This window comes from Prunus persica, chromosome G4 (assembly GCF_000346465.2).
Source record: "Prunus persica cultivar Lovell chromosome G4, Prunus_persica_NCBIv2, whole genome shotgun sequence".
Lineage (NCBI taxonomy): Eukaryota > Viridiplantae > Streptophyta > Magnoliopsida > Rosales > Rosaceae > Prunus > Prunus persica.
In genome coordinates, this window is record NC_034012.1 from 11483227 (window position 1) to 11496334 (window position 13108).

The window sequence follows — 13108 nt, forward strand, 5'->3', positions numbered from 1 at the left end:
AATCCATACAATGCTTTTCGTAACCTGCAAACTGTTCCAGTCTGAGTAGTATTATATCCAGGAGGAATGTCCATGTACACCTCCTCCGTGAGTTCGCCATGTAGAAAAGCATTCTTTACATCAAACTGGTGTAGTGGCCAATCTAAATTAGCTGCAAGGGACAATAAGACTCTGACGGTGTTTAACTTTGCAACGGGAGCAAAGGTTTCTTCATAGTCTATACCATAGGTCTGTGTGTACCCTTTTGCCACAAGTCTTGCCTTGTATCGCTCGATAGATCCATCTGCATTGTGTTTTATAGTAAACACCCATCTACATCCGATAGTCTTTTTTCCTCGGGGTATAATCTCCAATGTCCAAGTCTGATTTTTCTCAAGGGCTTTCATCTCCTCTTTTATAGCTTGGACCCACTTAGGATCTTTCAATGCTTCAGAGACCTTGGTTGGAATATGGATAGCAGACAACTGATGCACAAAAGCCTTAAGTGGTTCAGACAGCTTCTCAGTGGATACATGATTTGCAATTGGATACTTGGATGTCTTGCCAATATCAGGTGAATAACGGTTTGGTGGCTTCCCACGATTTTGCCTGAAAGGTAATTGATATCCAATAGTTTTATCATCTAAATGCACAAGTCTAGTAGGAGTAGTTACCTCAAGGATATTCTCAAGAGATTGGTCTGTTGGTACTGTTGAGTTAGAGGGGGGGTCTTCATCTTGTTGTTCTGTATTGTCTGTAAGTGTGAGACTCGGATCAGAAATATCTTCGCGTGGATCAGGTGGGTCAGGCAATTGATCGCTATGAATGAGCGATTGGTCGCTTTTCGACAGAGAGTAATCTCGTGCTCCAGACTCGGAATGATCAATCATTTCTGTACAAAGGAGAATTTCTTGATTTTCCAAGTTGCTCCAATTCTTCTCTTCACTTCGTATCTCCCACTGAAGTGTAGAATTGGATGATGGGTCATGGAAGAACAGCTCAGATTCCAGAAAGGTCACATCCAAAGTGACATAGGTTCGTTGGGTAGGAGGGTGATAACAACGGTAGCCTTTCTGATGAGTGGCATAACCCACAAAAACACAACGAAGTGCACATGGATCAAGTTTGCTACGTTGATTTTTGTGGAGATGAACGAAAGCCACACATCCAAAGATTCGGGGTGTGAGTACCAAAACAGAAGGCAGAGGTCTGTGTTGTGCAAGCACCTGTAAGGGAGTTTTAAAGGTCAGTACACTAGAAGGCATGCGGTTGATCAGATGAACTGCGGTGACAATAGCATCATCCCAGTGATGGCGAGGAACATGAGCGCCAATCAGAAGTGCTCGGGCGGTTTCAAGAAGATGTCGATTCTTTCGTTCAGCAACACCATTTTGTTGTGGTGTCTGAGGACAAGTCGTCTCATGGATAATTCCATGTTGTTGGAAGTAAGTCTGAAAGTCATGATTGACAAATTCTCCACCATTGTCGGAGCGAAGAATCTGGATTTGAGCATTAAACTGAGTTTTCATCTGTTTGTGGAAGGACTGAAAACAGGAAAACACTTCGTTTTTATTCTTCAGCAAATAAAGCCATGTCATCCGTGTACAATCATCGATGAATGTGACAAACCATCGAACACCAGAAGGAGCAGTGATAGGAGAAGGTCCCCAGACATCAGAGTGAATTAACGTAAATGGAGTAGTACACTTGTTCGTACTCAACGGGTAGGGCACACGGTGACTCTTGGCCAAAATACAAGTATCACATGTGAAGTCAGAGTCCTTGAAACCTGAGAATAAATCTGGTATAAGATGCTTCATATAACTAAAAGAAGGATGTCCCAATCGACGGTGCCACAACCAGATTTGCTTTTGTTTGCTATCAAAGGGATGTGTCACGCTGTTAGCCATGCCGGGACTGAAGTCATCGACATAATATAGCCCCCCTCTCTTAGTACCACGACCAAGAATCTCCTTAGTGTGAATATCCTGAAGCAAACAAAAACTCGGGTAAATGAGTACACAACAATTCAATTGTTCAGTAAGCTGACTAACTGACAATAATTTAGTGGATAAAGATGGAACAAGTAAAGTATTAGACAGTGTGAGAGAGGATGAGAGTGCAACAGTGCCAGCCCCTGTCACAGGATAAGTAACACCATTGGCATTTGCAATACAGGTTCGTCGAGGTTGTGTAGTATTCAGAAAATCATCAGGATCAAACGTCATATGATCAGTTGCACCGGAATCAATTATCCAGCTCATGGAATCAATCTTATCGGAAGTATGGAATCCATAACCAGTACCATTACTGGTCATATTGCATGGTCCTCGATCTATAAGAGTAGCCCACCAATTGGGGTAGCCATGCGATTTAAAACAAGTCTCGCAAGTGTGTCGTGGATCACCACAATATGCGCAATCTAGTCCATGTGTCGGGGTCGTTAGTCTAGAAGTCATAATTTGTGCAGCGGAAGATGCATAGGATACAGGTTGAGTAGGAATTGGGATCGGAATCTGAGCCTGAGTCGGGGCCGGAGTCGGAGTCGAAATTGGGATCAGGGTCTGAATCAGAGACAAATTCGGGTTTGGGGTCATCATCGGAGTGGGGGTCGGGGTCGTCTTCGGAGTCGGGGTCGGGGTCGGGGTCGTCGTCGTCATAGTCGGGGTTGGGGTCGGGGTCGTCGTCGTCATAGTCGGGGTCGGGGTCGTCGTCGTCATAGTCAGGGTCGGGGTCGGGGTCGTCAAAAAAGGATCCTGATTCTGGATCGGGTTCAGGGTCAAAGTCTGCATCTGTAGGAGCGGAGCCATCTGGGCACTCAACCCAATGATGGTTGGTGGAGAATGAGAGAAGGAGTCGGTGGTGCTACCTCCATGAGGGTTGAAAAAATCATCAACCCCCATAGCAGCGGCGGGGGTTTGAAACTAGAGTCAGCAATTCCAAGATCGCCGCTCTGATACCATGCTAAAATATGAAAACTATGAGAGAATATTTGTTTGTGGGAATTTTCTGTGTATTCTTCTCCTTGTAGGAGGTCATATTTATAATACAACGAAACCTGAATGGGCAAGTAAATAATAAATTCCTAAATCTATTTGCAGTAGGAAATCTGGAATTAAAGTAAATCAATTACAATTATAATAGGAATTCTTAGTGTGTAAGGAAAGTAAGTCAATATCCACAAGTCACGCCAACAGTTTGCACTCTAAAATAATGATTATGAGTTAATGGGATCTAGTCCAGTAAAAAAGGGCCTTTATTTATAGACTAGAGGTCTCATGTTCGAATTTCTACGGCATCATAGTTGTGTATGTGTGAGAAATACTTCTCTCATATAGTTTAGACTACAACTATACTAATAAATAATAATAATAATAATCATCATCATCATCATTATGCATTTCTCCTTCTTTTTTTACTAAAGGAGAACCCTTCTCGCTTTTTTTTCTTTTTATATAACAAAAAATGAGGTATGATGACTATTTTGATAGCCAAATGAAATGGAAAAAGCTATTAAAATATAAAATTATTAACAAGATGGGTCCATAGCTCAGTGGTAGAGCATTTGACTGCAGATCAAGAGGTCACCGGTTCGATCCTGGTTGGGCCCTTCTATTATAATTTTTTAGTTTTTCTACCTAATTTATTAACAATTAAATGCATAATAATATCCTCTCTTTTTATTTTCTTTTTTTTTTTTAGAAAATGCATAATGATATCTTATTCTTATGGTATGAAACTAAATGCATAAATTAAAGAAAAAAATATAATGCCCACAAATTAATGTAATAATATTTCATTTGAAATGGAAAAAAAAAACTATTAAAATATAAAATTAATAGCAAGGTTGGTCCATAGCTCAGTGATAGAGCATTTGACTGCAATCAAGAGCTCACTGGTTTGCTCCCCGTTGGGCCCTTTTATTCTATAATTTTTTTAATTTTTATACCTAATTTATTAACAAAATTAAATGCATCATAATATCTTATGACATGAAACTAAAGGCATAAATTAAGAAAAATAATAAAATGCCCAAAAATTAATGTAATAGTATTTCATTGATGTTTTCAAACATATAATCTTTCAAAGAAAACTGAAGAGATATGGTGGGCAAATTTTCGTAATATTATTGAAATTATTTTGTGTTTGTTATTTTTGAAGAATAATATTTTTATTAAGAAAAAAGTAGTGTCAATCAAATAATATATTCCTAAACTTTGTTCCCTTATATGTTCTAGATATGTATATGTAGTACGGAATACTAGACAACGCTCTAGATATGTAGAAGATTTAGTAGGAAGCTGCATTTGAATGCTACCAAACAAGTTCATATCAAGTGCAGATCGAGGCCTGATACAGCCAAAACGCATGCAAAGTAGCATGTGGGATTTTATTTTCTTTCATTTCTTTTTCGAGTAAGCTAAGCAGTCTCTTTTCTATTAAGTTTGTTAATTATGTTATTAATGATTTTGATTTCCATATGACCAAATAACGATAAACGCTCTGTAATTGAAAATCTGATGTATACTTAATTCGGAAATGGGTTTGAGTCATACTATTAATGTAGTGTGTATGAATTTAATATGTTATCGTTCATCTTAATAAAAAAATATTTTAAATAAATAAATAAAATAACCCAGGAAAAATAAAATCTGCTTACATAATATGCTCAGTTTATCCCTTTGTATGTTCTCAATTGAATTCGGGTTTGGAGGGATCTGCCCCTTATTAAATGTCACTTTGGCACCTTTGAAATATATAGAAGATGCTTGCTTAGCTATTATATACCCATGCTGTGTACCAATGACGTTTGACAGGCAACTGATTTTTTCTTGTTTACACGAAAGTTTAGAGAGAGATTGACTATTCTCACCACCAGCACCAAGACATATCCATAACTTCAAGCCGAAAAAACTTACACGAAATTAGAGTAAATTACTTTTTTATCCGTAAATTTTACACTTAGCCTTAATTTAGGAGAAACACGTGTGTACAAGGAGGATAGCACTATTTTGCTATCCTATACCAATCACAACATATCACATATAATAATTTTTCTACATTAAAATTTATAATTAATTGAGAATAACAAAATAGTTATATTCCCGTTTCATATAAGTTTTTTCTACTAACTTAGTGATGTGTTACCGATTTAGTCAAACTGATCCTTGAAAAACGAATTTGTCTAATTACCTGTGCACCGCGTGAGTTCTTTAGTGTCAAGTTCCGTCAAAGTTTGTTTCACTTTTTTCTTTTTGGGTCAATGAAATTATTACATATTAGACATGGATGGTTTGCATGCACGGCAGAAAGTTACATTTATTGACGTAATTTTGTAAAGGGTACATATTGCTGGGTCCACACAGTAATACAGTTGAAATATAATGCGTGGTAAGAACTACAAGAGTGTCTTCTATATAAATTTTTTAATTGAATTATATATATAAGGGTTTTTATTATAAATAATCTTTGAGGTTTGCCAAATTATCACATTTGGTCATTTATATATATATATTTTTTACATTATTAGTCTCTTATGTTACACCTCACACATCAATTTGATCCCGCCGTTAGGTTCCGTCAAAATTTTCAGTTAGATTGCTGACATGGACGCCATGCTGATTAAACAATGTTTTAAACATTTTAGGTTTTATCACAAATGGTCCTTGAGGTTTGCAAAATTATCATCTTTGATCATTTATGATTTTTTTTTTTTTTTTTACATTATTGGTCCTTTATATATTTTTAAAATAGTTTAACATTTAAAATCTTTTAGAAAAAAATTACTAAAAAAAAGAGAAAATTTTCAAAACATAATTTTTTTTTTATTCAAATCCATGTGAAATATTATTATTGTACATGTAACATGTCACGTCAAATTCATTATGTTATGTTGAAATTTTTGTTAAATTAATGAAAATTTCAATATAACCTAACGGATTTGACATGACACGAATGTGGAGCCTACATATCCAATAATAACATTTCAAGTGGATTTGAATTATATAAAAAAATTATGTTTTGAAATTTCTCTCTTTTAAAAAAAATATTTTAAATGTTATAAACTATTTTTTAAAGAGTTTAGGGTTTTTCAACAAAACCTAACGGATTTGACGCGACATGTATGTGGAGCGCCTACATGTCCATTAATAACATACCCAGTGAATTTGAATAAAATTATGTATGTTTTGAAATTTTTCTCTCTTTTTTTAAAAGATTTTAAATGTTAAACTATTTTTTATAAAACATTTCTTCATTTAGATCCACTTGACATTTTGTCATTGGCCATGTGTGCACCACACATGTGTCATGTAAACAATTTAACAAAATCTCATGATAGGATCAAATTGATGTGTGAGGTGTAACACAAGGACCAATAATGTCATTAAAAAAATATCAATGACTAAAGGTAATAATTTCGCAAACCTTAGGGACTATTTGTGATAAAACCCAAAATATTTAAAACATTATTTAATCCACGTCAGCAATCTAACGGAAAATTTTGATGGAACGTGACGGCGAGATCACATTGATGTGTGAGATGTAACATAAAAGACTACTAATAATATCATAAAAAAACATAAAAGACCAAAAATGATAATTTGACAAATCTCAAAAACCATTTATGATTTTTTTATATTATAAATCTATATATAAAGGAAGATTCAGTTGAGGAATCTTTCGGGACACGTTGTAGTATTGGAAGCATATGGACATTGATATATAAGAGGCCAAATTTAATTATATAGCCCAAACAACCGAGTCCTTAAATTGGACCACATTCTTTTCAGAAGCATCAGAATTCTTGTCTCTCCTTATAGGGTACCCTTACCCTACATAGCCTATATACGTGACGCCCCTCTTTCGTAGTTATGAGTACTCTAGTGGCAAGTCAGTGTCTTCATTTGCTAGGTTATAGCTACTTGGTTTATCACACCAAGGAAGAAGCATACCGGAGAAGGAAACTTCTCTGGACTGGACCTGTTGATTGGTGAGTGTGGTTGAACTGTCGATCATGAATTACAACACATTCACATGCCCATATGCACCACCGTCTCATATTTTGCATGTGGCTTTTAATTTGGAAAAGTTATTGGTATGATCAGTTCACTCGTGTTATAATATGAGTAAATAATATGATTGATGATTTTTTTTCTTTGGTAGGCTAAGCTAGTTTATGTGGAATGAGATGGGAGGTCCGAAGATTAGTACTAATATTTCTTTTTTCTAAAGCTTTCATATTTTAATATCACACAATAATTATTCATCAGTGTATAACTTTAAATTATCTGTTGTATTTTATTGAAAAAGTTGTAAATTAATTTATATAATCCCTCCATATTTCATATACATTCTACAATCTCTCGAAATAAAACATGAAATATATAAGTTTTCCTCGTAGACGAAAGACAATACGTTTATTAAAAGATTGTTAATTGTAAAGTTTAAAACAATTAGCTTGTACCGTTTACGTGGCCTTGTCTTATCCAAGAACAAAGGGTACCAAGAACAAACCTCAATTGAGAATGTCTGAGAACATACTCGTACATGAAAATATCAAAAAGCGACAAGATTTTGTTAGCAATGGCAACTTGATTACTTTTTTAGAAATGCTAACAATTTTCTCTCTAACTTTCTTATTTAGATCTTCTCTCTTTTCCTAATGACATGTGTCATTTTCTTTACACTTAAAACAATGTCATTAATACATCAAACAACCTAATTTTTGTTTTTTAAACCTTATTTAATGTATTAACTTTGCTTTTATTTATTTATTTACTAGCCTTTCTGCACGCGCTTCCGCGCATGCGAGAGGTTTTTTTTTTAAAAAATTTAATTTATTTTAGAATTAAAAAAGATAATGGATATTTGTGTTCCATAAAAATAGGACCCATTATCTGAATTTTCTTTTAATTTTAATTTTTTTAATACGAAAAATTGTGAATTTACCATATTATCCTCATTTAATTAATAATTTCAATTCTTAATGTTTGCATTAACCAAGGGCATTTTTTGGTATTTTGAATGTTTCACCGTTCTCTGCCTTTTGCTTTATATATATAGATTTTACAGAATTCTTAATACTTTGAAAAAATTATTATATTAATTTATTAAATATTTAAAAAATAAAAATAAAAAACCCATCTCAAGTCGTCCCCATCTTCTTCCCCCAAGCCCAGCACCTCCATCTTCCCCACCATCTCCTTAGTGCCACCCATCTCCACCCCACCCTCTCCTCACCACCTCCCCATACTCTCTTCCTTCTCTCTCCCTCTTTTTCTCTCTTCCCCCAATCTCTCTTCAAAAAAAACCAAGCCCTGCAAGTTTTGGCTATGGTAAGAACACCCTCAAGGTCATGGCAAGCATTGGCCATTATACTAAATTTGGTTTTGGGGACCATCACCAAGCACCAACAACAGCCCAGCCCAAATTTAAAAATCTCACCTTAAAGTTGCAAACGTTAATATGAGAAATAAACAAAATGATTTTGATGGATTTTGATTTTGATTTGATTTTTTTTTGTTGGGAGATGTCATGTTGTTTCGGATGTGAAGGTCTAGCTCTCTCAAAATGATAAGAGGGAGGGTTGGATATGGGGCTGCAAGTTTGTGATTATTCGAAGAGAGAGAAAGTTGTAAAAAAAAAAAAAATTTGAATGAATTGAAGTAAACATTAAAGTCAATACATCAAATAAAGGTAAATATGGAAAACAAAAGATAGATATTGTTTTAAGTATAAAGAAAATGACACATGTCATGAGGGAAAGAGAGAAGGTCTAAAAAAGAAGGTTAGAGATAAGGTTTCTAGCATTTTCCTTACTTTTTTAGTCGTCCACTACGTCAAATTTACTAAAACTAAATAGTTAATTCACTTGTGTTATAACATGTGTATTTATTCATTAATACTATAGTTTAATATATAAATTAATAATATCACGTAACAATACCACCGTCGCACTTAAAAAAATTCTAAGTGTTGACCCCATTAAACTGCGCCAAGTGATTATTTTTCTCTCTAAACTAATATGTTATCATCAGAATTAATTGTGATCGATGTGGTGCTTGAATGTTGGTTTAGAGAAAAGAAAAATGTGTGGGACAGTTTTATTTACTAGAGGACAGAAACGGAGCAGGATACAGAAGATTTGAAGCCTTTTGTTTCGACTCGCAACCTTAACCCAGTGACACACTTGTAGGGTCCTAATAATATAATTTCATAATATATGTTGTCTTTAAATGAAAAACTCCTAATAATACTTATGAGTCATCGCGATGTATAAATATGGTCTCTCCAATATTATTTTGTAAGATTAACTGCTAATTAATATGTGTGTTTCTTTTTTTTTCTTTTTTTGTCAAAAATTTATATGTGTGTTTACAATTGGCTTTTTTTTTTTTTATCTTTTAAACAATGAAGGGGTGTTAATCTTTCATGTCACACTCGTGATTTTTCTCAAAAAAATCCTAGCATTTTTTTTTTCTCTCAAAAAACATCTTTATAGTCGTTTTCATTTTTAAGGAGGTGGGGGAGGAAGTCATTGTTCTTCCTCCCCTCTCCTCTCTTTTCTTCCTCCCTTCATCCTTCCCTATTTGTCTTTTTTTTTTTTTTTTTTTATGATTTCCATCCAACCATCACAGGCTATTGCATCTCGGCATCTAATCTCCACATGCGTTTCGGCTTCGAATCTCCACCACCATTCTTTTTTGTTGTTTCTTTATGTTTGAAATAAGTTATAGAAACTCTTTGGGTTATCTGTATAGTTTTCACTTCTCTTTTTATGAGAACTTTTCACTTTTCCTTTATGAGAATTTTTCATATCTCTCTTATAAGAGTTTTATTTATATTATTATGATTTGATTTTTTTTTAACTTTATCTCATTTTGATAATCAAACAAATCACGCCATAACAATGCAAAGGACAAATCACAGCCAGAAATATATAAAGAATCAAGCAGTATCCTTTCGTTACGTTTATCATTTATAGATGTGATGATATGAGTGGGTTAGAATTTCAGAATGTGTCCAAGGTAAGTAAATGCCTCATCAATCATCACCTTAATTAATATAAAATTGATGATAATTGACGAGCATAAAAACAAAAGGAGGAAGCTGCATGGAACCCGGCTTCTTCTAACTTATATGTGACTGCTACCCCTAGTACTGTCTGCCCCCGCGTTCCACAACCCTACCTTTTTTATAAATAAATGTCTGACGTGTCTATTTCTGAGACTCCAAACTTTCTCTCTTTCTTTAATTTCCCAATCTGCCCTCCACCCTATTACACTATTACTGTGTCATGTGATGATAAATTAGTTTCTCACCTTCCAAAAGGCTCGAATATTGGTGCTCCTAGTAAACGAATGGGGACTACCAAAGATCACTCCCTCTCTCTCTCTCGCAATTATTAAAACAAACACAACAAAACAATTATGCTCGTTTTGTTCGAGGGATGGATTTGAGGAAAAATTATTTTTCGTGTTATTCTTTAATGAATGGAAAATATAAGATTCTTTTTCTATATTTGGTAATGCCAGGAAAGTAACCGTAAGATATCACTTTATTTTATTTCGCATGTTTGTTTTGAGTATGAATGGAAGAAAAAGTTTGTATAATTTTTCAATTATACTCATATTACATCAAATAAAAAAAGAATGCATTTAATTATATATTGTAATGTCAAATTGTTAATAGAGACAAAATGGTCATGAAAAATGTACATTTAATATTGGTCAATTTTCCCAAACTTTTCTATAATAAGGGAAAACAAAACTCGAGTTGGGAGGATGACTTCACTTTCTCCCTTACTTTCTCATGTATCATGCAACCATTTTCCATACTGGGCTTACCAAACATGAAAAAATAATTTAGAGATCGTTTCTATGTTCATTCTTCGTTACGTCCAACGTTATGTGTGCACTTAACTACTTAGCTCCAATGAATTTCATATTTTAGATGGCATGGAATGGAAATATCTTAGATATAAACATACAACGCTGAGAAATAATTTCAGGTCAAATCCAACGTTGAGAAATCATTTTGAAAAACACTTTCACATAATAATATATGGAGATATATTCGTAATACATGAATTTGACCTATGGCGATCCCTATCTCATCTTTAATGTCCGGCACATTGGAGCCAAATAGGCAAAACCTAGTAAGGCGGGCCATTTTGTATAAAAAGTGAGTGAAATTTTGGCCCTTTCGATGGTGGCACAAACACCACACCTACCATCGTGGGATTTAAAAGGAAGAACAAGAAAGATACACCAAATGAATCTTAAGAAATGTGCATGCACCCTTGCCTTCTCCTCCAATTTCAACCCTAAGGCTCACTTCTCTCACACAAATGAATCTTCAGTTCCATAACACATTCTGATTCTTCAGTCCAATCATCGTACAGCAAGCCACTTTAATCATGAACAGCTTGAAATATAATTTGTGTCAGGTTCTCACAAACAAGGTGCTACATGAACACATACTAATTGTGAAATGCCAATGGCTACGTACTAATAATTGAAGGATAATATGTAAATAAGAGGATCTTAAACATGCTTACATTTTGGAAATGACAGTGTTAGCATCTGCCAAAAAGACATGATGCGGAGAAAAAAACAAAGGTGGGGAATAGAAGGACTTTGTTCATTACGTGGAGGATCCGGATGCACAGGTTGTGACAAGACAGGACTGGCTATGTCTTTCTTTCAGCTATAGGGAGAGCAGTTTGATCAAGCTTAGTAGCTTACCTATCGTAGCATAGGATTTGAAAACATGCTAATCTTTTCAGCATGGGCACCATCCCCAGTCCTTTCGCACCTTTGCTTAACAATCCCCCCTTCACCTCTGGAATTTGGAGGATTATAATCATATTTCGTATTACCAAAAAGTTATCACTATTGTACTCTAAAGTAACTTTTTCTTCCTTTCTTGGAATGCGATACTTTCTCTTTCTCCTTCTCCTTCTGCAATATTTTATGATAATCGAAACTGTTCATTTTCATAGTCATCCTTCAAGATTCATTCATGCAAAATATCAACCAAATTAGCAAACCGTTTGATAATAACAGTTAGACGGTTGCAATGGGAAAGGATGAGAGATGATAAAAGGGTTTTAAGTAAAAACTGTTACATATTCTACATTATCCTCTCCACACGAGCTTCTGCATCTGAGAGATGCTTTTTTTTTTTTTATAAACATTTTAAATAAAAAAGATAATAGGTAGTTGTGTTCCGTAAAAATAGGATCCATTATCTGACTTTTCTTTTAATTTTAATTTTTTTAATATGAAAAAGTGTGAATTTACCATATTATCCTCATTTAATTAATAATTTTAATTTTTAATATTTGCATTACCAATGACATTTGCTGATATTTTGAATGTTTTACAATTCTTTGTCTTTTGCTTTATATATAGATATAGATAAAATGAACCTTATTTATTACACCAAAATAAGTCCCTTTACATCTTTACATGAGTAAAATCGTGCAATAAGCTGATGTATGTGGATATAGGATTCCCACACAAAAAGAAATCATTTGAATTATTTCTGAATTCCAGGACATATATTTTGGACATTTGTCACATGCTATGTTCAAAATTATATGAGACCCGTTCTGTCTTTTTGACGAGTTGTGTTAGACATAATACCCCACAACCAAAAAAGAAATTTCATTTACTGAAACTGATCGGAGAGGCTATCTCATCATTATTATTTTTTAAGTCTTTGATTCGTATAAATGTCTTCTTGAAAAAAAAAAACAAACCGAAACTAGCAGACATTTGGTTGGTTAGACTCGGAGCCCATGATGGAGAAACCTCATGACAAGCTAGCAGTCTATTGGAAAATCATGGATTTGCTTCGATCTCAAAAATCAACTGAGGACATATATTGTTGAAATGGCATCCTATGCAAGATCGATCTTAATTGCTTGCCCTTTTTGTAAATTTATTGGAACCCAAAAGATATTTCTAAGCTTGACTACTTCTTTCTACCATTTATCTTGAAGTTAAAGAGAAAAATGTTATTTATATCGCATTTACGGATTATATTACTGATAAATTTTATAATAAAGATGAATTCTACATCAAAGTAATATAAAACTATTAAGAAGTCGATCGAACGTATG

At 34.2% G+C, this 13108-nt stretch overlaps 1 non-coding gene across 1 annotated transcript; it reads left to right on the top strand.

The window, feature by feature from the left end:
* On the top strand, positions 3519-3590 carry TRNAC-GCA. Its single transcript has one exon. It is a non-coding gene; the product is annotated as a tRNA-Cys (tRNA).